Source organism: Pogona vitticeps, chromosome 1, assembly GCF_051106095.1.
Source record: "Pogona vitticeps strain Pit_001003342236 chromosome 1, PviZW2.1, whole genome shotgun sequence".
In the NCBI taxonomy this organism is placed as follows: Eukaryota; Metazoa; Chordata; class Lepidosauria; order Squamata; family Agamidae; genus Pogona; species Pogona vitticeps.
Genome location: NC_135783.1, coordinates 297100696 through 297124253, shown reverse-complemented (window position 1 = coordinate 297124253; position 23558 = coordinate 297100696). Strand labels below are relative to the sequence as shown.

At 42.2% G+C, this 23558-nt stretch overlaps 1 protein-coding gene across 6 annotated transcripts in view; it reads left to right on the top strand.

Moving 5' to 3' along the window:
* The first annotated feature begins 3986 nt into the window (after positions 1 to 3986).
* SLC8A3 (solute carrier family 8 member A3) overlaps positions 3987 to 23558 on the top strand; it is a 208661-nt gene continuing 189089 nt past the window's right edge. For all 6 annotated transcript variants that reach the window (XM_078390688.1, XM_072986169.2, XM_072986168.2 and 3 more), the window contains exon 1: positions 3987 to 4512. The gene's annotated coding sequence lies outside the window, so the exon portion shown is untranslated. The remainder of the gene's footprint in view (positions 4513 to 23558) is intronic.

The window sequence follows — 23558 nt, the reverse complement described above, 5'->3', positions numbered from 1 at the left end:
GTACAATCCTATTGTCACTGGGGAAGGTGACTTGGCTTCAAAAACTGCTGTGCAGCTGCCCTTCTATAATTTTTTTAAAAAAAATCCACAGCTGGAGTGTCGATACATTTGTAAACTTATGTCAGCAGCGTTAAAAGCATTGGTAGGTGTTGCATCACTCCACCTACTGTCTGGCAAGTGACACAGTCCGTGTGTGTGTGTGTGTGTGTGTGTGTGTGTGTGTGTGTGTGTGTGTGTGTGTGTGTGTGTGTGTGTGTGTGTGTGTGTGTGTGTGTGTGTGTGTGTGTGTGTGTGAGATCCACTGAGTGCCATGCATTGCTTCCAGAGGTGCCAGCACAACAGAGGAAATTCTACCCATCCAGAAATGCTACCCAACATATAAATGTATCATTTAAAAAATAATAAAGAAAATGAAGTTAAAGGGCCATTTAAAAAGAGCAGAAATATTTATTTATTTATTTATTTATTTATTTATTTATTTATTTATTTATTTAAGGTCGGAAATAAATCGGTATCATGGTGTAGCCAATGGTAACGATTCAAATGGGGAAAAAATGAACTGGTAATGTTAAAACCCATTGGGACTTTCTTCCAGATATATAACATGTGATGCATTATAAAAAAGTTATGGAAAGTATCAATACAAGTGGGTAACACTTCTCTGGTGTGACTGCGGCCTAAGACTACTCATCTCTTTTGCAATTTATATTTGAAAGATTATTTTAAAGAACAAAGTAAGCAAAGTGACAGTGCTAAAGTATTCCCATAGACATATCCATCAATAATATCTGTTGATCAATAGTAGGCATATAGGGCAAAATGCTGTTTGTTGCTTCTGCTGAGTCCAGCAGTCCACTGTGCAAGCAGCTGGATCATTTCTGAGCTTGTACAAGAAGCTACTACTGGACGCCTCTTCACACACATGCTCACAAACTGCTTAACTGCTTGTGAAAGAGACTACTGTGCGAATGGAAGGAGTAAACAGGATTGTGCCCACAGAGGGATGGAATTTACAGAAAAATACAACCCTGAGCCACCAATCCAGTGGAATTATCCAGTTATTATTACAGATATATGCCATACACCTATGTATAGCCCAGCCCACAGGAAAAAAATACAGAAATCTTTGCTGCTTTTTCATGACTTAGCCACAGCATAGTGTCTTCCTGAGGAAATTTAAAAGAAAAAAGAGGGAAAGGATCAGACACAGAAGAGTAGGAGATCCATGAGTTGGCAGTGGACCGAAGCTTGGTGTTAATGAGTTTGGACCACTCAGAGATTTTGTGACAGTTTGTTACCTGGAGTGAAGGACGAAAGCTTTTGCATTAGAGGATGGACACTGCCTGCTAAAAATGGGACGTGTCCCCAACACAGAATAGCTGGCGGCACAAAGTGGCACACTCACGTGCTTGAGAAGAATAAGTGTATTGCCACCCACACCCTGTGCCACAGTGAGCATTTGTAACTAGAGATGTGTGGATTTGTGTTCTGAGACTACAGCTCCCAGAATTCTCCAGGTGACACAGTTCGGGGTTGTATTCTTAAAACACAAATCCGCACGCCTCTGTTGGCAATCACTTTTGGCTCAAGACTGCCTTCTTTCAGGGGAATCTGATGACAGTGAGTGGGGATAAGGCCAGTGGGATCAAAAGGGAAAGTGGGTGGGACCACATGATTGTTGTCACCAGAGATCTGAAATAATTTCATGGAGAGAAATTTTAAAGTTAGGTCGATGGCCACCTTTTCCATCCCCCCCCCTCCAAACACTTGGAAAAACTCGAGTGTTATTACATGATGTTATCATAAAGTCATTCCTGATCCCAACTGTCTGTAACATATGGGAAACACTTTGACACTGAAATATTCCACAATTTAGATATATGTTCTAAGTCTGTAATCACAGACATTTATAAAGAAACATATCCCACTGAATATGGTAGGTATTCCACATTCTACTTCCAGAGTTTGTCTTGTTGGTCTTACTTCCACACCAGACTCATAATGTAATAGAGCTTCTGATGACAGAGGAGAACCATCTGCTTATTGAATTATTGCTTTTAAAGATTGCATGATGTAGTACAGATTGAAAATGAAATAATAAATCACACAGAATATCACACAATCCAGTAGGTGACACTGGTGCACATTGGTAAATATTAACGTAGTATTTGTCATTCACGTCTGTAACAAATATGGGGACCATTTCCGATGCATTTGCCTTATATTTGTCTTCCCACCCATACCCTTCTTACATTCATCTATTTAGTTGTTGAAATAATATTTCAGATCCAATAAAGTAGCTAGGATAGTGTTTACGCTGGTCTGTATTTCCTGTCCACATTCTGCCAGTATTTTGGACAGAGAAATAAATATATTAGAGTCTCAGAGGATTTGATGTGGTGGACTAAGAACTGCTACTCCTGTGCTACTCCCGTCCTCTGAAGATGCCGGCCTTCAGAATATGGCCAAAGAGCCCGAAAAACCCACAACAACCATTAGGGTTTTTTTTGGGGGGGGGGGGGGGACTATAGCTTTCAGAATCCCCTAATGGAGAGTTCTGGGATCTGTAGCCCAAAAAAAGCAAATTTCCCTGCCTTGGATGAAATCGAAGTCTGTTTTTATTCTCAAGCTGAAGGGGAAAACCAGCACGGCAAGTGAGCATCCTTGATCAGGTCCTGTTCATTTTACAGGGTCGTCATGCCCAACAGGGCGTCCGCAGATTTGTTTTAGTGGGACGAGAGGCCAAAGCTTCTCCCATTCCAGCACCTCCCAGATGTCTTGGCCTATAAACTTGGACCGTCCATCCTCTCTAGCCAGCGGCGGCCAGGGCAGCGGGACGTGTCGTCGGGCACATCGGAGAGGATGATGCCGGGATGGGGCAGGCTCCCTCTTTACCGGCCCTGAGACTGCTGATGCCAAGTGGCGAAGCTCTTCCAGCCGTTTTACTGCCGCCGCCACCACCACCCCTTTCTGCGCTGGTTCGGGACAAATATAGCGGCAATGACAGACCGGGAAACATCTGTGCCTGGCCTCCCTTCTTCCCACATTCAAAAGCTATCATTCTCCTCCAGGCTGTGGGAACCCACAGTTTGCAAGCCCGGTCATTTGTCACCGAAGTCAAACAGCAATTTGCGAGGTAGCGGGTCGTATTTTTAGCCTCCAAATGATCGCCGCGGCCTCCCAAGTAGTTATTTGACTTTGGTTAAGGAAGATGACTGCGTGGATGGACTGACTGACTGACTTCTCTCTCTCTCTCTCTCTCTCTCTCTCTCTCTCTCTCTCTCTCTCTCTCTCTCTCTCGGATTTCTGCTCTCAGCAATTTTCAGGGCTATATATAATCTCGCTCAGATGTCCTTGGCAAATTGGAAGAACGATCTGGGTTAGTTTGTGGGATGCGTCCATGTGTGTTTCTGTGGGCGCCCGCGCGCGCCCGCGCCGTGTGTGTGTGTGTGTATGTGTGTGTGTGTGTTACTTTTAAATGTCTACGGCTCCGATCTCGCTCGGTTCGCCGCCTTCCCTTCGTTATTCTCACCCTACCCCCCCCCCCCCCACAGAGTACCAAGTCGAAAGAGCCACCGAAGTCGAAGGCGCGGGGCTTGGGATCGCCGCTTGCCCCGGGCTCCCCCCCCCCTTGTCCGGGTCTTCGAGAGAGGCAGCCCCCTCGCGGTCTTCCCTCGAACGCGACTAGGAGCGCGCGGGGGGAGAGAGAAGGTTTGCCTGCCTCGTGCTTCGCTTCCAAGTCCACGATCTGACAGAAACGAAATCCCCCCCCCCACCACAAAGGGGAGAACCAGCCCTCGTCCCCGTCCTTTGCTCCGCTCTCCCGGCCCCGTGGTGAGGGATAAATATGCACGGCTTGTAATTCGGTTGCAGTTTCTTGCTCCCAGCTGATCGGGTGACGTGGAGTTCGGAGCGGCTTGGAGATTGGCTTTCGGACTCGGCTTCCCGGCTGCATGCAGTTGTGCACCCGGAGAGCCGGGGCTGCCGCCACCGCCGCCGCCGCTCGGCCAGAAAGTAAGCGGGCGCCCAGGTTCGCCCGCCTCCTCTCCGCTTCGAGAGACTGGCGGGGCGGGGGCGTCCTTTCTCTCTCGGCACCCCGCCCTTCCTCCTCTCCCCACCTTACCCTCCTCTTTTCTCCCCCCACCTCCTTTTCTCCCCATCTCCAGATTAATTACTCCGCGTGCACCGCCGAAACGCGAGGCGGGTCAGATTCGCAGCGGCATTTCATTTCATCCACTCCCCCCCCCTTTTTTTCCAAATGCACTTCCCTGTTGGGAGCAGCCAAAGAACCGCGGTTTTCCAGCAACCCAGACAAGTTGGACTGACATGCCAAGGAGATTCCCCCCTCTCGACATCGCCTCCCTCCCATCCTCCCTCCCTCCTTTCCTCCCTTCTTGTCCTGACAACGTTTTACCACGAGATGCAATGAGATCGTTTTAAAGGACTGGAAGGATCTGTAACGGGGTACTTAGAAGGACTCTCCCCCCCCTCCGCAGAAAAGATTCCGAAAGGGTAAGTGATGGTGGTTCCTTTTCCCGTGTTGGAAAATCAGGTTGGAAGTGACCGTTTAGTGCTTGCACCCGAATATGTGCACTGTTTGTCTTGTTTTTTTTTTTCTGGAGCGAGGCGGGTGGGAAGAGAAGCGAGAAGACGCGATGCAATGGTTTTGCAAAAGCATGCATCAGGAAACTGCTGGATCCCATGTTGCAAACGCAAAAACGTGAGAGCTGTTTTTTCCGCCTTGATGGAGCTGGAGCCTGACTGTGTGTGAGACTGCGCGTGCGTGCGTGTGTGTGTTGCACATACATATGGAGATAAGCCGGGTGCTGCAGGCTCGCATCCTACTTCTGCACTCTGATCATCGGAAGGACCTGGAGGAAATTGCAGGGGAAAGAAGGGAAGCTGGTGGGTTGTGGGGCGCTTCCATAGAAGGTGCAGGATTTTCCGCCCTAGGTTGCTCTTACTTGCTTTGGCTGCCGATCCGAAAACTCTCTTCTTCCCTCCGCCCCGGGGGATCAGGAGATCGGGTGGGGGCGGTGAAATTTTAACATAATCACAAGCCGGCGGTGGCTCAGACGGACAGCGGTCAGGAAGCGCAGCTTCACACACACAGACACACACGCACGCACGCACACCCAGGTCGAACTTGCCGGCGGCCCTTCGGAACAGATGCAGGCAGGAAAGGGGCGAAAAGGGTGGGCGATTTTGCGGGGAGGGCGGGAGAAGAGAAAGGATTCGGGGGACGGAAGACGGATTCCGGGGTGGTGGCAAAGCATCGGCCCAATAGATGTCTTTAATGCAGTGGCTATAAATTTCGTTTTCTCTCCCAAACGCCCCATTTCCGGGCAGCCCTTTGGCGGCAGAGAAAACGTGCAGTTTGGCACCAAGTGGCTGCAACTGACTCGGGAGCAGCTGACCCTTTAGAACATATCATCATCATAATAATAAATAGAAATATAGGCAGGAGTCTGCGTACATATGTTTTCTAAAGGTGGTGGTGACGAGGTCGCCGCAGACGGTCTCCGAGTGTTGTGACAGAAGAGGAGGCCTCCCTCGCTGGGCGCAGAAGGGGGCGAGCAGGTCTCTCGCCCGCAGGGATCCCCGGGCGCCGACGGGGCTTGACCGGCTGCCGGCCATCCCTTTCGGAAGGAAAGGCGCCGGGCGCCCCTCGCCGCCTCCCGGGGAGCTGCGCGGCTTCTCTGACCCCCCCCCCTTTCCCGCCGCCCCTTCTCCTTCTCTCTCCCCCCTCCTCGCCGCGTGGCGCGATTAACCTCACGCAGCTGTTGTGGTCCGTCCGCTGTTGCCCGAGCTCTTGTTTACCTCGGGTTTAATTTCAGGTGGAGGTCCTGCGCCAGCTGCCTTCCCAAATAAGACAAGAAGGACAGTTGACTTTGTAGTAGCAGCAGCAGCAGCAAATACGTAGTAGGATCAAGCAGCAGCAGCAGAAGTCGATGGAGGAGGAAGTGGCGGGGTAGGAGAGGCGCTTGAATCTGAATTAGAGCCCCCCCCCCCGGCTACCATGAAACAAGTCTACATGTGAGATACACATATACTGTATGTCTTATTTGCCTTAACCTTTCCTTACCGGGGTTTCCTCCAGAATCAGGAACACTTGTGGCTCTCATGCTGTTCTTCAGAGGTGCAGGGCTCTGCACTGCAGAATTAGATGAAAATACACACAAGTGATAGTCCCCCTCATACAGGAACAGATTTTCTTTCCGTTATGTTCCCTGCTTTGAAATGGGATGAATTCCCCAGTCTTTTCAATAAATTATGAAACAGATTTTAAAAAAACAAGACTGTTTCCCCCTCAATTGAACAGAAGCATGAGAATGAGGTTTTGGCTGGGGTAGTAGGGCTGTTCTTAAGCAGGAAAGCAGTAAACATATTCCAGGCTTGTGGGCAGGATCTACCGTACTTTGCTTTTCACTACAATCCCAAGATCTACAAACCAGAACTCGATGCAAAATATACACACTTAAAATTAAAGAATTCTGGATGCCAAAATTTACTTAGAGCAGGAGAACTGAGCAGAATTCCCAGTGCTTCTTCCCAACACACAAAAGTCTATTCAGGTTATTCTAAGCTTTCTTCTTCAATAATGTAATTTTAGGTGTGTGGGTGGATAGCGCAATTATTCTGTTGCTGGTATTATTAAGCACTTGGAAATCACCAACCCTTGGTAATCTCTTGCAAATCAGAGGAAGGCCTACAATAGATCCAGATGTTTCTCAGTCTTTGTAACCTCAAACAACATGTTAGTACCTGAAAAAAATGAGGGGAAAGGTATATTTGATGGTGGTGCTGGATTGCTGATGGATAAAGGTTTTCTGATGCTTATGTCTGTAGGAGAAAAAAAAAACTGAATTGAAGCAGGTTTATCTTGGCAAATTACCCTTATACCTTTAATTCTAATACCTACTAAATATTGTCATTTTAAGCAGTGTGGTTATGTGGTGAAGTGGCCACAAAATGACTTTTGGCATGACATTTTAGAAATAGTTTTGGTGCCCATGTGCTGAGACTACAAATCCATACATCAATATTTAACTCACACTTTGGAATGTTTCTCAGGTAATGGTGAGTTTCAATCTCAGCACATACAACCAGATGTGTATCTTGGGTCGGACCTACTTGCGGTGGTATTTGATTTGGAAGTGACAGTTTCCAAAGCAGTGGAAACAAAACTTGTCCCTTTGAATCTGGCAAATGTCTTCATCTGTCTTCATAATTAGGCTGTAATGGAAGGTCAGTTGTTCTCAGTTTAGAGATGGGAAACTATTCCAGGGTGCAAAGAAAATTGATCAAGACCGTCTTTTGGGATTTAAAAAAGCTTTCCTTTAATTCATCCTAGGCACTAAACTGTACTGCCTTTACTGTCCCTCACACTTACTAGCTGGCTGTTATTTAATCCGTCAAGGACAATTAGATGGATTGAGATTAGAAATCCTAAATTTTGTACAAAGAATGGAGGAGGAGGACCATCACACTTGGTTAAAAATGTCTAGACTGTATAGATTCATTTCATTTTTTGCAGGTTGACTGATGGAAGTAATTTTATTTTCTAGGCACAACACTATAATTTTAGTGGAGCTGTTTCTACATGGCAGACATGAGACAGGACCCTATAATAACAAGACATCATTTCTTGTTCGAATGCTCTGCTGGCCAATTAGACATTGCTAGATAAGAGAATATGTGTGCGTTGGCAGTTACAAGTTCATGGTGTTGCTATGGTAAAGGACAAACTCTGAATTAAGGTGGAAGAGTGGTCTAGGAGCTTTGCATGTAGAAGCACAAGTTTCTAGATTCTGTTTACATGGCTATCAGTACTTTGTGATGTGACATTTGCAATGTTAGTCAAATTTTCTTTTACTACAGGGCTGTTAGAAGCTTAGCTTGGATAAATTGCATTGAGGCATTATGACCGGAAGTCAGCTACAGTAAATTATGTAGGCAGCGTTGTGTAGTAGACAGAGTAATGAATCCTTTCTCGAACATCTCACACACCTTGAAAACCCTTATGAGGTTTGGAAGCAACTTGATGGCTCATAATAACACAAGAAAAAAGATAACAATTTAGGGAGCGCTCAGGAAAGGTTTGCCAGTCATGATGAATGTGAAATATCTTGAAACATTGGACCTCAGAGTTAGTGTATGAAATTGATGCCCTGAATAGGAGTTGCTGGCAAACATCTTAGAGGTGCTGCTGTTGAGCTCATGTGGTTTGCTCACTTTTATTGGTACTGTATTTTGATTGGGCACTTGTGGGAATAGAGTGCTGGACTAGACAGACATTTGCACATCCTGGAAGGAACATGTTACAGTAACAATAACAGCGTATAAGACATATATTTTTTGGGGTGCAGAGGGCATAAAACATTTTTACAAGTAATGTATTGAGTTGTACTGTTTCGGTGGTAACAACAATAAGATTATATAGCTTATTTCAGAAAACAGCCATGGATTAGTTTGAAATTTAACAGTGTAGGAAGGTCATCAGAAGAAGCTTAGTAGATGAGGCTGAAGATCTGTCTCATCCAGCACTGTGTTCACATAATGTATATTCAGTTCCTGTTGGAAGTTCATCAGCAGGGTTTGAGTGCAACTGCAGTTTCTTTCTTTCTTTCTTTCTTTCTTTCTTTCTTTCTTTCTTTCTTTCTTTCTTTCTTTCTTTCTTTCTTTCTTTCTTTCTTTCTTTCTTTCTTTCTTTCTTTCTTATTGTGAGATAAAATGGTTTATTCTGTACAAAAGTTTGACATAGGAATTTGTTTTCTCATAAATTTCATTTATGGGTAGATTGTCTGGCTGACTTCTGCTTGTACTGTGGCTTTAGAAAAAACAGATTATTGTGCTAGGATAGTAGAAGGTATGGTATGTGCTGTGCCCTGGTAGCAGTACAAGGTGCTTATGTATATATTTATTTTAGAAGAATTGAAAATATGATTTCCAACCCCTTTTTATCTTACAGACTTTATAAGCTCTTTTCTGCATGTGCCCAGTTTCTCTTCTGTGGGAGAGGCCAGACATGTGTTTGGGGGAGCGGGACTGAGATAGAAGGAGAGCGAATGTGGCTGGTTGCCAGGGAGATGGAAGAGCATGCAGGGGAGAAGGCCCAGTCATCACTACCTTAAAACCAGAAGATTTTAGAAAAATCTGAAGTGACCCCACCACTTAAAGGAGGAAAATTTCATTGGAAATAAAGAGGAAATACTATACTTGGGTTATTTATCCCATTGAGACCATTCTTGTTATGCTCAATTGCTTACATATTGTTTACCCCAAAATTTTTGATCTGCAGTAGTTATTATTAAAACTATTCACGGCCTTGTGAAGTGTTCTGAAAGGCACTATTTTTCGGACATAACATTTGTTAGTAACCCCCCTTTCCTCCTCTCTTTCTCTCCCACCCCTTTACAAAATGTTGTCAGGATAACTATGCAAGTAACTTGAGGAAATCTGGATTATGAAACTGGCTGGTATAAAAAGAGTTTGGTGGCAAAGAATTCAACCATTTTCAAATAGGGATAAGATATCAGTATGAAACTATCTTGTGGAAACTGAATTATGGAAGTCACTGTGATGAGGAAATGACTGTAGCAAACAATTTAGCAGCTCCCAATGGTGTATCAGATATCGGTATTAAATTATATTAGTAATTGCCAGCTGATAATGCCAAATTCAACCATCTGCTGCCATTTTGTGACTGGCTGTGTCCATGTAGTAGTGTGACTGGTGGGCTGCAGCCTTTTCTAGATCTCTCAAGGAAGCCCTGTAGAGAAGGCCTGGTTTACAATGTGGGATTAATAGTGCCAAGGCCATGAATTAGTTTACAGGATCTATGTGTTTTAAAATCTTCGTGCTCTCCCCACACTGTTTAATTTGTAATATTTTGCCCTCTTTTTTCTCTCTCTCTGCTTAGCAGCAGAATTTTTTTCTTTAAAAATTGCTAGAGGAAGAGCCTGTTCCTGAGCATGAGCAGAATGCGCGCCCATTGCATGCAGCATGTAATCATGCAATCAGGAATCACCACAACATTTCCTGTGCTGGTACTTCCCAGAGTGATGATCTGTAGACTGATGTGGTCCCCAAGCCATCTGCTGCAGGTCTGCAATAAGCTTCGAGGAAAGAAAGAAACATGTTTTCAGAATCCTAACACTGACGTACTAGACCAGCATAGCTTTTACATCCTAACACTCCAAGTGGCATTATGTTGTGCCAAGTGAGAAAAATACAATGTATGTAGACATGCCTTGTTTTGGAGGGCAATACAGGACCAGAGAATCCAGGTGTACATGTGGGCAGTGGATTTCAGAAGCAGAGTTTCCTCATAGGTGTAAATGCAGATTATTTCCATCAGTTGAGCTGACAACCTGTTTTATATACGCCTTCTCACTCTAGTTTCATGTCAGATTCTGGATGTAGTTGTCAGTTGTCTTATCTTTCTTGACTTTTGAGTCAGAGGATAGGAAATGGCTTCCAGTTTACACCTAAGGAGGGAAGGAACTTAATTTCACAACTGCAGTGATATAATAGTAAAGTTGTTGATGCAGGTGCACATCATGACTGTTGCCATAGCCAGCCCCCTCTAAGGAGAATCTGGAAAAGCCAGAGGTCCATTTCAATCAGTGAGGAGCAGGTCTTTTGTAAAATTAATTGCTCTTAATTGCCTGATTTAGACCAAATAATTCTTAGTTACTTGGCATTACAGCAGAAATAGCTTGCAAGTGTATATTGTTCCTTGGAAAAGCTATTTCTGCCTCAACCTCAGTAAGGGACCCTGAGGGGTGCAGCTATATTCAGAGTAAATGAGGAGGCCTACAGGAAAATGGCAGATGATGTCATAATTCCTGCTATTCAGAAAGTCCTAGAGCTTCAGTCCTGTGGGCCCTGGTTCCACTTCAGCACTCACCAACCCTAAACTTTCATGGTACATGGTGATCATGCCACCTACCATAGTGCCAGGATACTTGAAACAGAACATATGCAGTAGTATTAAAGAGTAAGGGATTCCTTTGACCATGTATAAGAGTGATTTTGTGCCATCATTTCGGAATCGCTTCAGCTTTCACTGCCATTAACTCATATGCCTTCCTTCCCCTGCCCCAAGATCCCTGTTCGAATTAGATAAGGTGAGCCCTCTAGAGCATGAGTGAATGATAGATTAGTTTGAACCACAGATTATTCCAATTTGAAATGAAGCTCCAGAATCAGAAGTCTCATACACACATAGTAAGCACAGAAGGATTGGCTGATGTTTAAAGAAGAACACAGAAGCCCATCCAAAATGTCTATTAATAAAGCAAACAGGCCCACAAAAGGTAGTAATCATTGTAGTTTTGCTCACTTTTCCCAAATTAAATAAAGTTTTGCAGTTTCCACTGAAAACGCTTGCAAGAATTCTACTGCTTGGTTAGACTGGTAATGGCGTAAACTGCAGCAGCAGATGGCTGCTACTTACCAAGATTCTCCTTGTATTCCTCATTGTGTTCTAGTTGTATGACTTGGTCTGTGATGAGGAATATAAAAGGTGGATGGTTAAAAAGCAGCCCTTTATTGCTGTGACTTACCTCATTGCACTTATATTAGTGTATATAACCAACAGGATTGTGGCCATAATTCACGGACACAGAAATGACACCAAAAGTACCAGAAAATACCTTACCCTCTTGCAAAGCAAGGAGAAAAGTTTTACATTCTTTTATATTTGCCTGTAAGTATAGGACAAAAAAAGGGACTTATTTCTCCACCTCTGGCTGTTTTGGAAATTGTGAACGTTGGCTTCCAGATCCAGCCACCTGACATCAGTGTCAGTGGTCCTTGCTGGAACTTAGCAGCTGCTCTTGGATGCCATGTGCTGGTCCTGGTCCTTGATAACAGGATTTTAAAGCAGTTGCCATTTATGTACATATAGTGAATAGACTTTGATCAGAGTCACCTGGGTCAATTGCTTTTGTCACTGGTGCCTTTATTAATATTGGGTAAATAATTTAGCTGGCAGGAAGAAAATTGATTTGTATGAAATATGGTGCTATATAGAGGTTTTGCAGATGCCCTGTACTACCAGAATGACTAAGAAGTAAATCCCAGATCTAATTAAGCCTGGACTTATCTCTGGAGGAAACATGATGAAACTGAGGCTGTCATACCTTGGGCACATCACGAGGTGGCAAGGTTTGCTGGAAAAAAACAATATACTATAATGGTCAGAAGAGTTGAAGGCAGGAGGAAAAGAGGAAGGTCAAATATGAGGTGGATTTCCATCAAGGATGCCACAGCCCTGGGTTTACAGTAACTGAGCACAGCTTCAGGACAGGACATTTTGGAGACCACTCACTCATAAATTGGAGGTGACTTGATGGTTGTGACAGAACCTTGGTCAATCTGCGTGGTAGCAGGGGGGAAAAGGTGATTGGCTGAGGTGACGCAGTTGACCAGCCAATCCAGGAGAGCCCAAAGGAGGAGGAACCTGGAGAGAACTGGAATGAGATGTAAGAATCTAACTGAAGAGAGAAGTTGTGTTTTGGGCAGTTGGGCTGTAATTGGAAAAAGCAGATGGTGAAATTCCAGAATATTAACATTCGAAAGGCAGCTGGACCAGATGGAATCACGGGACGAGTTGTTAGGGGCTACGCTGCAGAATGAGCTGGAGTTTTTACGGATATTTTCAATCTATCCTTGTTGCAGTGTTCTGTCCCCACTTGCCTGAAGACATCTATTATAGTGCCAGTCCCCAAGCAGTCAGCTGTGGTATCTCTCAATGATTATAGACCAGTAGCTTTAACATCTGTTATTATGAAATGTTTTGAGAGATTGGTGCTGGATTACACTAAGGCTAGTCTTCCACCTTCTTTGGACCCATGGCAATTTGCATACAGGAGAAATAGATCTACTGATGATGCTGTGTCCATTGTACTCCATACTGTATTGAGCCACTTAGAACAACAGGAAACTTACGCAAGGCTGTTGTTTGTGGATTATAGCTCTGCTTTTAATACCATTCTACCAAATAGGTTGTTTTTTAAAATGATCAACCTGGGATTACCTCAGGAGATCTGCATGTGGATAAAGGATTTTCTGACAGATAGGCCACAGTCAGTAAGGATGGGATCCCACCATTCTTCTACCCTGGTACTAAGTACAGGAGCTCCCCAGGGCTGCGTGCGTCCCTTCCTCTATTCCCCGTACACACATGATTGCACCCCACTGTATAACACCAATGCAATTATTAAATTTGCGGATGATACGACAGTGGTGGGGCTCATAAATAAGAACAATGAGTCTGCTTATAGAAAGGAAGTACAAAGGTTGATACTTTGGTGTAAAGAAAATCATCTCACACTTAACATAAAAAAAACTAAAGAATTCATAATTGATTTTAGAAGGAAGAGAAATGTACATTTACCACTGTACATAAACGGTGAGGAAGTGGAGAGAGTTGGTAGTTTTAAATTTCTGGGTACTTACATCTCAGAGGACCTCTCATGGACTATAAATGCCAACATGCTAATGTAGAAGGCACAGAAGAGGCTGTATTTCCTGAGAATGCTCAGCAAGTTAAATTTATCTCAGCATTTACTTCTTTCATACTATCGTAGCACCATTGAGAGTGTCCTAACCTATGGCATTCTGGCATGGTTTGGGAGTAGCTCTGTAGCAGACAAAAAAGCTCTACAGAGAACCATTAAAATTGCCCAGAATATCATCGGGCTCCAACTACCAACCCTGGATGACATCTTCACATCCCGCTGTCTGAGGAAGTCACACAGCATCCTGAGAGACTCTTCCCATCCTGCTTATAACTTTTTTGAACTGTTACCGTCTGGCAGAAGATATAGAACAATTAAGACTCGGACCACACGTTTTCTAAATAGTTTTTATCCCAGAGCTATAATTGCAATTAATAATGAGCTTAAAGACCACCAGTAGTGAATAATTAGTTGGACTGTGTTACTTGGCCTGCGGTGTAGATGTTTGTATTTTTAGTGGGGGACTTTTAGTGGGTGGGGAGTGTTTGGGGAATTTTATGTGTGTGCATGTGTCTGGTCTCTGGGTGTCTGTGAATTTCGTTGTATGGGTATACTGTATATATACTTACAGTGACAATAAATTATTATTATTATTATTATTATTATTATTATTATTATTATTATTATTATTATTATTATTATTATTATTATTATCATCATCATCATCATCATCATCATCATCATCATCATCATCATCATCATCATCATCATCATCATCATCATCATCATCATCATCATCATCCAGCTTACCAAGGTTCATAGATCTTACATTCCAGGTTCCTATGCAGCATTTTTCTTTGCAGCATCGGACTTTCCTTTCACTTCCAGGCGCGTCCACAGCTGAGCGTCCTTTCAGATTTGGCCCAACCACTTCATTAGTTCTGGAGCTACTTGTCCTTGTCCTCTGCTCTTCCTCAGTAGCATGTTGGATGCCTTCCAACCTGAGGGGCTCATCTTCTACCATCATATCTTTTAGCCTTTTGTTTCTGTCTGTGGAGTTTTCTTGCAAATATACTGGAGTGGCTTGCCAGTTCCTGCTCCAGATGGATCGTGTTTAGTCATAACTCTCCACTATGACCTGTTCATCTTGGGTGTCCCCACACGGCATAGTCCATAGCTTCTCTGAATTACTCAAGCCCCTTCGCCACAACAAGGCAGCAATCTGTAAAGGGGGACAAATAATTTAAGTTCTTTAAAAAATGTTATGACGATCCTTTAGCTCTTTCCCTGAACATCTTTAGGGCAAATGCCCTAGCAGTTCTGTAGGCAAGGGGAGTCTGTATTCAGTAGCACTGCATGACTGGTAAAGCTTTTTTCCTTAATAATGGCTGTTGGAAAAGTTTGTGATAACTCTGAATTTTTGATCACACAGATTGTAGAAGAATACAGGGCCTGTTGCTGGGCAATTTCTGCATTGCCATTGACAGCAAATTAGCCCTCTCTACCCTGAACATGCACACTATCTTTGTATTCTAATAATCAACAGTATGCCTAGGTCCCCGAATAACACATAGCCCTCTTACCGACAGTTGCCTGTTTTCTTAAAAGTGAGAATATGCTTTGGTTAGATTGGAGCTCTTATTCTTTGTGCATTCCATAGGAGTGGCTTGGTGTCAAGAAGAGCAACCTGGTGGGTAAGCAGGCTGGTAGAAATGTTATGACACTGACTAGGAGACCCTCTTCTCTGAGATGTCTCTTCCCTGAGACTCCTATTAGGATAGAGATGGAAAATGTGTGGCTTTCCACATGCTGTTGGACGAAAACACACGAAGATCTTACTAACAGTGGCCAAACGTCTTAAGAATTTCAGTCCAGTAACATGTGAAGCTCCACACATTTGCTATCTTTGCCTTAGGCAAATCACTGTCTCTCAAATGGAAAGTTATAATACTAATTCACCTTAACCAGGAGTGCTGTAAGGATTATGGGAGAATATATGTGAAGTTCTTTTAAATGCACTGCAGTATTATGCACCTAAGTACTATTATACTCTATATACCGAAGGAAGAAACAGCTGGCCTGTGGTTTTGAATTATAGTAGCAAGAAATCAGCTTTCAAAGTTTGCACGGACTGCTTATCATTAATTTTAGGGGAGTTCACACAGCTATGTCTGCAATACTGACTCAGTGGAGCTTCCCTATGTATGTATAAGATGTTTATGAGATTGCACTGTGAAATGTTGTGTCCTGTTGGCATGTCAAATTGAGTAGGTCTACTCAGAATTGGATGGCATACTACTTGCGGAAAGTCCATCTATCAAAAAGTGGCTCTCAGTTTGTTCATTATGAAGTTGAGCTTGAAGAATAGATGTATAGATTGGTAATATCTGGACCTACAAGCTTCCTTCTGTTTCCAAGCATAGTAAAAATGTGATTGGAGCGTCTAGTTAGAAGCCAAGCTAAAGTTGAAACATTTGTATAATAATAATAATAATAATAATAATAATAATAATAATAATAATAATAATAATAATAATAATAATTATTATTATTATTATTATTATTATTATTATTATTATTATTATTATTATTATTATTATTATTATTATTATTATTATTAATTGAAGTTATTGTGGAGTTCGTAATTCATGACTACCAGCTATTACATATCATCAGCCTGGAGACTGAAGTCTTAACAGCTGTGAGAAAAATACATTCTAATGTACCATTTGACAAACCCTCAGATATGCTAATAATTTTTCCCCATTTGGTTAGGTTTGGGTTTAGCATATTCTTTTGAGAACAACAAGGAATATGAATCTGTCAGTCTTTGACAAGAAACGTATCCAGCTGTTATATAATCTGGTATATTCTCCATGTGAAGAAGGGAGCAGTGTAGCCCCACCCTTTCCATCCCCATTTTTACACCCTGTTGTACATACAAGGGAATGAGTCTGAAGACTGAGAGGTCTGCTATCTATGGACACTGTCCCATGAATCAGGATATTTTAAAAAACAGAATATTAGCTCTTGGAGAGAGTGTGCATGGATAGCGGGATCCTCCCCCTTCAGAATCTTAAGCCCATGTAATAATGAGGTGGGGCTACAGCATTTTTCCATGCATGTAAATTAGACTCTTTTGCTGATAGTATAGTATCTGCTCTGGAAGTACTTATACAGATGGAGGAAAATGCATAGAAAAATAGTATCTAGAATCCTCTTGTGTTCAAGAACAGGTGGGCTACAGGCTGTAGGCACCTGTGGCCCATATACTGTATATGTGTGTTTGGGCTGCCAGTAAAGTCTGGAAAAATGGCCCCCAGTTCTGCTTAGATCACTCACCACATTCGAGAACATCCTGAGGTGACCGATCCACTCATAAATATACTTAGGCTGCAATCCTTTGCAGTGCCCACACTTCACAGTTTACACATGTATTTGGGGAGCAAATGCCACTGAACTCAGCAGGGCTTCCTTTTAGTCAGCAGGCACAGGACTGCTGTGTAATACGGCAGGCGTAGGACTGGAAACTGCGGAGGTATTGTCACTGAATTCAGTAGGATATCTTGCTGGGTAAGGTGATATGGCCAGCCTCAAACATTCACAACAGATGTATTTATTTATTTATTTATTTATTTATTTATTTATTTATTTATTTATTTATTTATTTATTTATTCATTCATTCATTCATTCATTCATTCATTCATTCATTCATTCATTTATTTATTTATTTATTTATTTATTTATTTATTTATTTATTTATTTATTTATTTATTTATTTATTTATTTATTTATTTATTTATTTATTTATTTAAAATCTCTCTCTCTCTCTCTCTGTCTCTCTCTCTCACACACAAACACTTACTTTTCTCCTTAAAAAGAACCCAAGGTGGTTTACACCTGTGGGAGGCATTGTAAAGTCTGATGGGAAAAGGTACCTTTTTTGCTCGCAGCTCCCAGATAATGCTAGTCCAGCCAACTATGCATGTACGCTCATGTTAGACCTCTTTTCCCCCCCAATCAATTGGACAACATTAGGATTTGAGCAATCGTAAGGTCAAAAAGTTGGCTGATTTGGGCTAACCAGTGATCTGCAAAAAGGTTCCCACGGAGCAATTAAAGGATAGATTTCAGTAGCATGAGAATCTTCTAAATCCTGTTATCTCTCCTCCCTCTGGGCAACATAAATCAGTTAAATTGGACTGGGGTCTCTTGAAGACAAAGTAAGCATCAAGCAATTTTAAGATATTATAAAAGGTGTCTTATTTAATGTTCATAGTAGTGTAATATTATAATGAAACATTCTGTTCTTTCTGTTCAGAAGGAGAAAATGTGGCCAACTGCCTCTTGGAATTATGCCCCAATCCCATGTGCCTTATTTGGGAGTAAATCTGATTCAAATGAATGGCACTTCATCCATGATAGATTTTCAAATGGACTGTTGTGCCTTGTAGCTTTTAAATGTTTTTAGTATCGATTTTATTTACTGTTTTTAATATAATATTTGTTTAACTTTTTCAATATTTATATGCTTACTGTTTTTAGCTTTTAAATATAGGCTTTTAATGATGTAAGCAGCCTTGGCTCCTTTTTAAGGAGAAAGATGGGTTAAAATATTTAAATGACTGATTGACTGAATGAATAAAGCATTTGAGATAAAATGGTTTGTAACTGAGGGATTGTAAGTGTTGGCTACAATCCAGATTATATTAAGCATGTTCAGAATTCTGTTGTTCTTAGAAGAAATGGTCATGTGGTTGGTTTCCAGTATGCAGATGAAATCAACAGTATTTCAAAGGTGTGCACCTTTTGCTGGATCACATCCTTTGTTTTTGTGTAACATAAACAAGAGTTAAGTAGGTGAGATCATGCCTCTCTGTATTTGTCTCTCTGCACAGATCACAGGATTTTCTCCTTAGCCCAGATACAACTTTTTCTTGACCTCAAAACCAATTTTATGCTACATTTCAAACCTGCCTCCCTTATCCTGACACCCTCCAGAACTGTTGAACTACAGCTCTTAACTACCCTCATGCAACACAGTTCCTACTGACTTGACAGGATAGGGGTTATAGTCCCAATACATGGAGCTTGTCATTTTAGTGCATCCTGACTGCAGTTTTCTGCAGTCCTATAGCCACTTGGAGGTAAATATTGCATTATTTTTCGCAGTAAATTTGAGTTTAAAAAATAGCTTTGACTGCCTGCCAAATTTCATTTGTTTTTCAGTCAAGTAATAATATAATCTAATTCAATATTTAAAGAAATTAAGTAAACACACAGAACGTTTTCATGTTATGACTGGAAATATTCATGTCAAGAAATCATCTATCAGTCTTCCAACTAAGACTGCATGTTTTTTGACCTTTTTATATATTCTGCACAACATTCTAACTCATCTAGAACAATGCTACCATTTTGATGTAATTTACTGACAGATAGTAATTGTCAGAGTTACTAATTTCCTGATAGGGATGAAGCACCTGATAGGCATGTAGGATCCACTTTTGTTCCTGTGCTGCTTCAAGGCAACTTTCCAAGAAGGTCCACCAACACTATCAGCACACAAACCAGCCTGCTTGTCCAAACATTTTTACATTAGTCACTTGATGCTCATCAGCATCTTGAGAGAAGAAAAGAACACTTCTGATTACAGTGATTTCCTTTCATGGTCACCTAGAGAAAGTTCTCACTCAACAATGGTGTGACCAGGTGACAATGTTTTTGCGGTTTTATGTTGAAAGAATTTATGTACTCCCTCAAAAGCAAACATTGGTCCCATAATACTGTTGGAGCATTCCTGAAGAGGAAGATAGCATGCAAGACAATGTCTGGCTGCTCAGGAAAAGAAAGTACTGTATCAGAAAAGGCTATGGTGTAGCCAGTCCTCCACCTCAGTAACAGTAGGAATCAGACAGGCATTCTGTGTTAAAGCTAAGGAGGCTCCCTGGAGAAGCCCAGGGTTTGTGGCAAAATGAATTCAGTAGTTTGCTTCCAGAAGAAGACAGCAATCAGTCGGATTAGAGAGACTTCACCAGAAAAACTATACTTCAGGCACTGAAGCCCAGGGCTTTTGCAAACCAAGATAAAAGGAGGGAAAGAAACAGATTCGGCTAAGATCCACAGTTGCCTTACAAAGGATGAAAGGATAAACAATACCATACCCAGAATGAAAGTAGCTACTTGGAATTCTAAGTTTTGGCCTGGTTTTTATGATTGTTGGTAATTGTGTAGTAGATAGATGCTAGACAAGTATATGCCCTTATCCTTTGGGTCTTTTTAATGAACATTTGCTAGCACTACCAGTCTTCCTTGCTTGCCATTTCAGAGGGGAAAACAGAAGCCTCCTTAGGACAAGACATTGGGGTGGGAGGTCTTCCAGGCTTTTTTTTTTTTTTTTTTTGGTCTGCTGATAGCTGAACAAGATGAGTTGAGGTGGTAGTAAAGATTGGTCAAGATATGATGGGGCAGAACTTTGTGAGGAGAGCAAAATTGGTGGGGAGTGATTTAGCAGCAACAGAATGCAGTATTAAACAATGCTTCTGATGTTGCTCTTACCAGAACTGCACCCAGCGGTTCTGTTGTATGTCTCCTTGTGGCCTAGAACATCTTCCACTGGCCCCATAGGTTGATCAATTTGAAGTTCCCTCATCTAGGCAGAGCTTAGTGCTGTTACATAGGTTGTGCCCTCCCAGTTCCTTACATTCTTAGGTTTTGGACCCTTTTAATGGTGACCGTAGTAGGTTTGCACTGATACACATACCTGGCTTTGTTGTGGCTAGAAGCAATGTAGGATTTAGTAGTAGAATTCACTGCTCCTGTTACATTCTCCCTTTGTGTCTTCTCCACACACTTTGATGTCACGTCTAACAGAGTTGTACAACCCTGTTGAGAAGGCCATGTCCTTTCATGGACCCTGTCTCCACATCAGGTCCAGATGGTTCAGAACCGTCTGTGGTACTGGTCCAGTACAGTGTACCAGATCAGCTCTTTGTTAGGGGTGCAGACAGTCAGCCATTGCCTGGTGTCAGATATTCTTCTGCTGATCCTGCGTCTCATAGGATGAGGATATTGGTGTCCTCCGTCACTCCAAATATCCGTGCAATGCACTCCAATAACTGAGTGTTCTTTCTCTCTTTGTGCCTGCTCTGTGTAGACTGTAAGCCACCTGAAGGCAGAGGACAGCTCATCCTTGCTTTAAGAAAGACCTAAGATATTAATGTGGAACACAAAGAGATTCATGAAAGAAGTATATCTTCACTCTAGGGGCCCTGTTTATGAAAGCTGTATAGGGATGGAACATTTCTGCTCCCTCAAAGTGAATGTTATTGTTATCTCTTGGCTGTCTGTATATCTGCACAGCTGCTTCATTTCTTCTGTATGCACACTTTACTATCCACACACAGTTAAGCACTTTGAGTTTCAATAGGCTACTGTTAAACAAAGAGTACTTTCCCTGTTGGAATAAATGGTACCTAAGCATGCTTTATTTATCAGATTCATACCTGAACATTCAATCTTATGGGTCTGTATCTATGTCTCACTGAGTCACTGGAATTTTACTCCTAACTGTGCTATGACTGTAGCCTGTGATGAAGCTGCAATTATTCATCTCATTTCCAGGGCAGAGTAAGTTAAATTTAACTCAGAAGGAACATGCAAAGAACTTTATTGCACATAAGCCTACTGTGCGTTTCAAAGCTACATGTAAAAAAACAACAACACAAAAACACTGTCAGGTAAAAGAAAAACAGAAGCTCTCTTCCGTTTTCCAACTTCATTCTGATTTTGTGGTATATATAAAATAAATGTATTTGAGCTGTTTGCAATGAAAAGATATGCACATGATCTTCAGAAGGTATATCATTTAGCTAAACACACACAGGTGCCGTTTTTCAGTAAAAATGATTAAGGGAGGTTTCTTTCATGATGAAAATGTTATATTTGTCCTTTGGTCAGTGTTTGTCATTTTTATTTATATTTCTATCCCATATTTTCTCAAAGGAGATCATGAATAGTGCACCTCATTCTATAGGTCAGGTTATCCTCAGAACAGCTCTGGGAGATAGAGGAGGCTGAAATACCTTGATTGGCTGAACCTCAGCTCAGTGCATTAACAGTCAGTCTGTCAGAGCACTTACGTCCTACCAGGATAGGAGCAACATCTCCCCCCCCCCCAGGACGTTTGTACAGCTCTCCTTCTCTTTCCGAGTTTCAAATCTCTTACTCATATCCCTGCTCTTTTCTTAGTCCCACCCCTTTAGGCTGAGCCAATGTTTTATAGGGGTTACCATAGCATGCCAAAAGGTCACATATAAATAACTGAAGTAGGCAGCACTGATGAGAGACGAAGTGTCACATTTGATAGAGGATTCGGGAACTTAAAGGAGAGCAAATCCTGAATAATTGTTAGCTAAAGCTCCGGTCTCCCTCTCAGGGTGCCTCTGTGTCCTGCTTCTTGGATTTGGACCCAGAGCATCCCCAAAGCTAATCTTGATACCCATCAACCACATCACGTGGTTTAATATCAGATATTGATAGGTTGTTAGAGAGCAGGAAGTTGTATTCATTTCATTTCCTCCCCACTGAAGAGAGACCTCCCCCTCCAAACATCTCCAGCTGAAAATAAAAGCTAGGGGCGCAGCAATCAGTAATCTTAACATCTGTCATTTCCAAAGGGCTTTTTGTTCTGAAAGATTTTAAAGAGCTTTTGAAGTTACATACATCACTCATGTCATCACTTGAGTACTGAATTACTTCAGGGGCATGATGTTTCATCTGACACACCCCAGGGTATAATTTTATCACACTTCTAATCCCAACATTGGCAATGGCAAGGTTCTTAGCCGTTCAGTTCGGCTGAAGGACACATCTGGCAAATGTCTTTCTGTCGCTGCATGCTATTTGTTACACCGTTCAATTCACTGCTGAGTTTTCAGCATCCTTTTGGCTGGTTACCTTGAATATTCAGATCTGAGGAGAAATGTATCTGCCAGGTGAATCCTTTTGTATTAAAAAGAGGCCAGAGCTAACTGACCAGAAAAGTGCTGCCTCCTTAGAAATGAATTGCAAGCAACGTGAGATTGACGAGATCCGAGATCATGTTTAATGTTCTCACATTCTAATTCTCAAATTAGAAGTGGGGGTGAGTTGCTAGGCTGCCAGTAGCATGTATTAAGGGCACAACATACTTTCTTTGTTAAATAGGTCTTATTCAGGAGCTTTTGCTCCTGATTTGCTGACATTTAAGAACCATTAACGTCTAACAAAATGAAGGTTTGATGGAGACAGAAGGCTGTGCTATTTTTTATTTTTATTTTTGGTAGTAAAGTGTATGCATTGATCTGCATTCTCCCTAGGATAGCCTGGACCCACTCATATAACAGCGGTGGGCAGCGTCACTGGGGTCAAGGGCTATTTTTCCCATTTGGAAACAGCCTGAGGGTTGCACTCACAGGGGAGTGAGGCTAAAGGGATAGGGGCATGCCAAATAGGCCCTTTTTCCACAGGTGATTTCTAAAATTGTTTTTGAAATTTTTTTTGATGCAGTGGGTTCTGTACTGTAAAGGTTGCGACAGTGGGTTCTTGTTGGCTTGACTTTTTTAAGAATGTGTTCTAATTTAAGGAAAAAACCCTGCACCCTCTAGTGGCGAAAAATATAAAGAATTTAAAAATACAGTGGTGCCCCGCAAGACGATGTTAATCTGTTCCATTGAAATTGCTGTTTAGCGAAAACATTGTCTTGCGAAAAGTGTTTCCCCATTGGAATGCATTGAAATCCGTTTAATGCATTCCAATGGGGAAAATAGTCGTCGTTTTGCAAAAATTGCCCATACGGAAGCCATTTTGCAGAGCAAAATCAGCTGTAAAAATCCTTGTCTTGCGAAGCATTGGTCCCGAAAAAACAACCATCTTGCGAAGCACGGACCGAAACATCATATAGCAAAAATCGCCCATAGGAAACACTGTTTTGCGAAGTGCAATGCCGATCGCAAAACCTTGTCGTCATGCAGATTCATCGTTTTGTGGGGTAATCGTCTTGCGAGGTACCACTGTATAGGGGCAGGTGATATGGGAAGCCCTGGGGG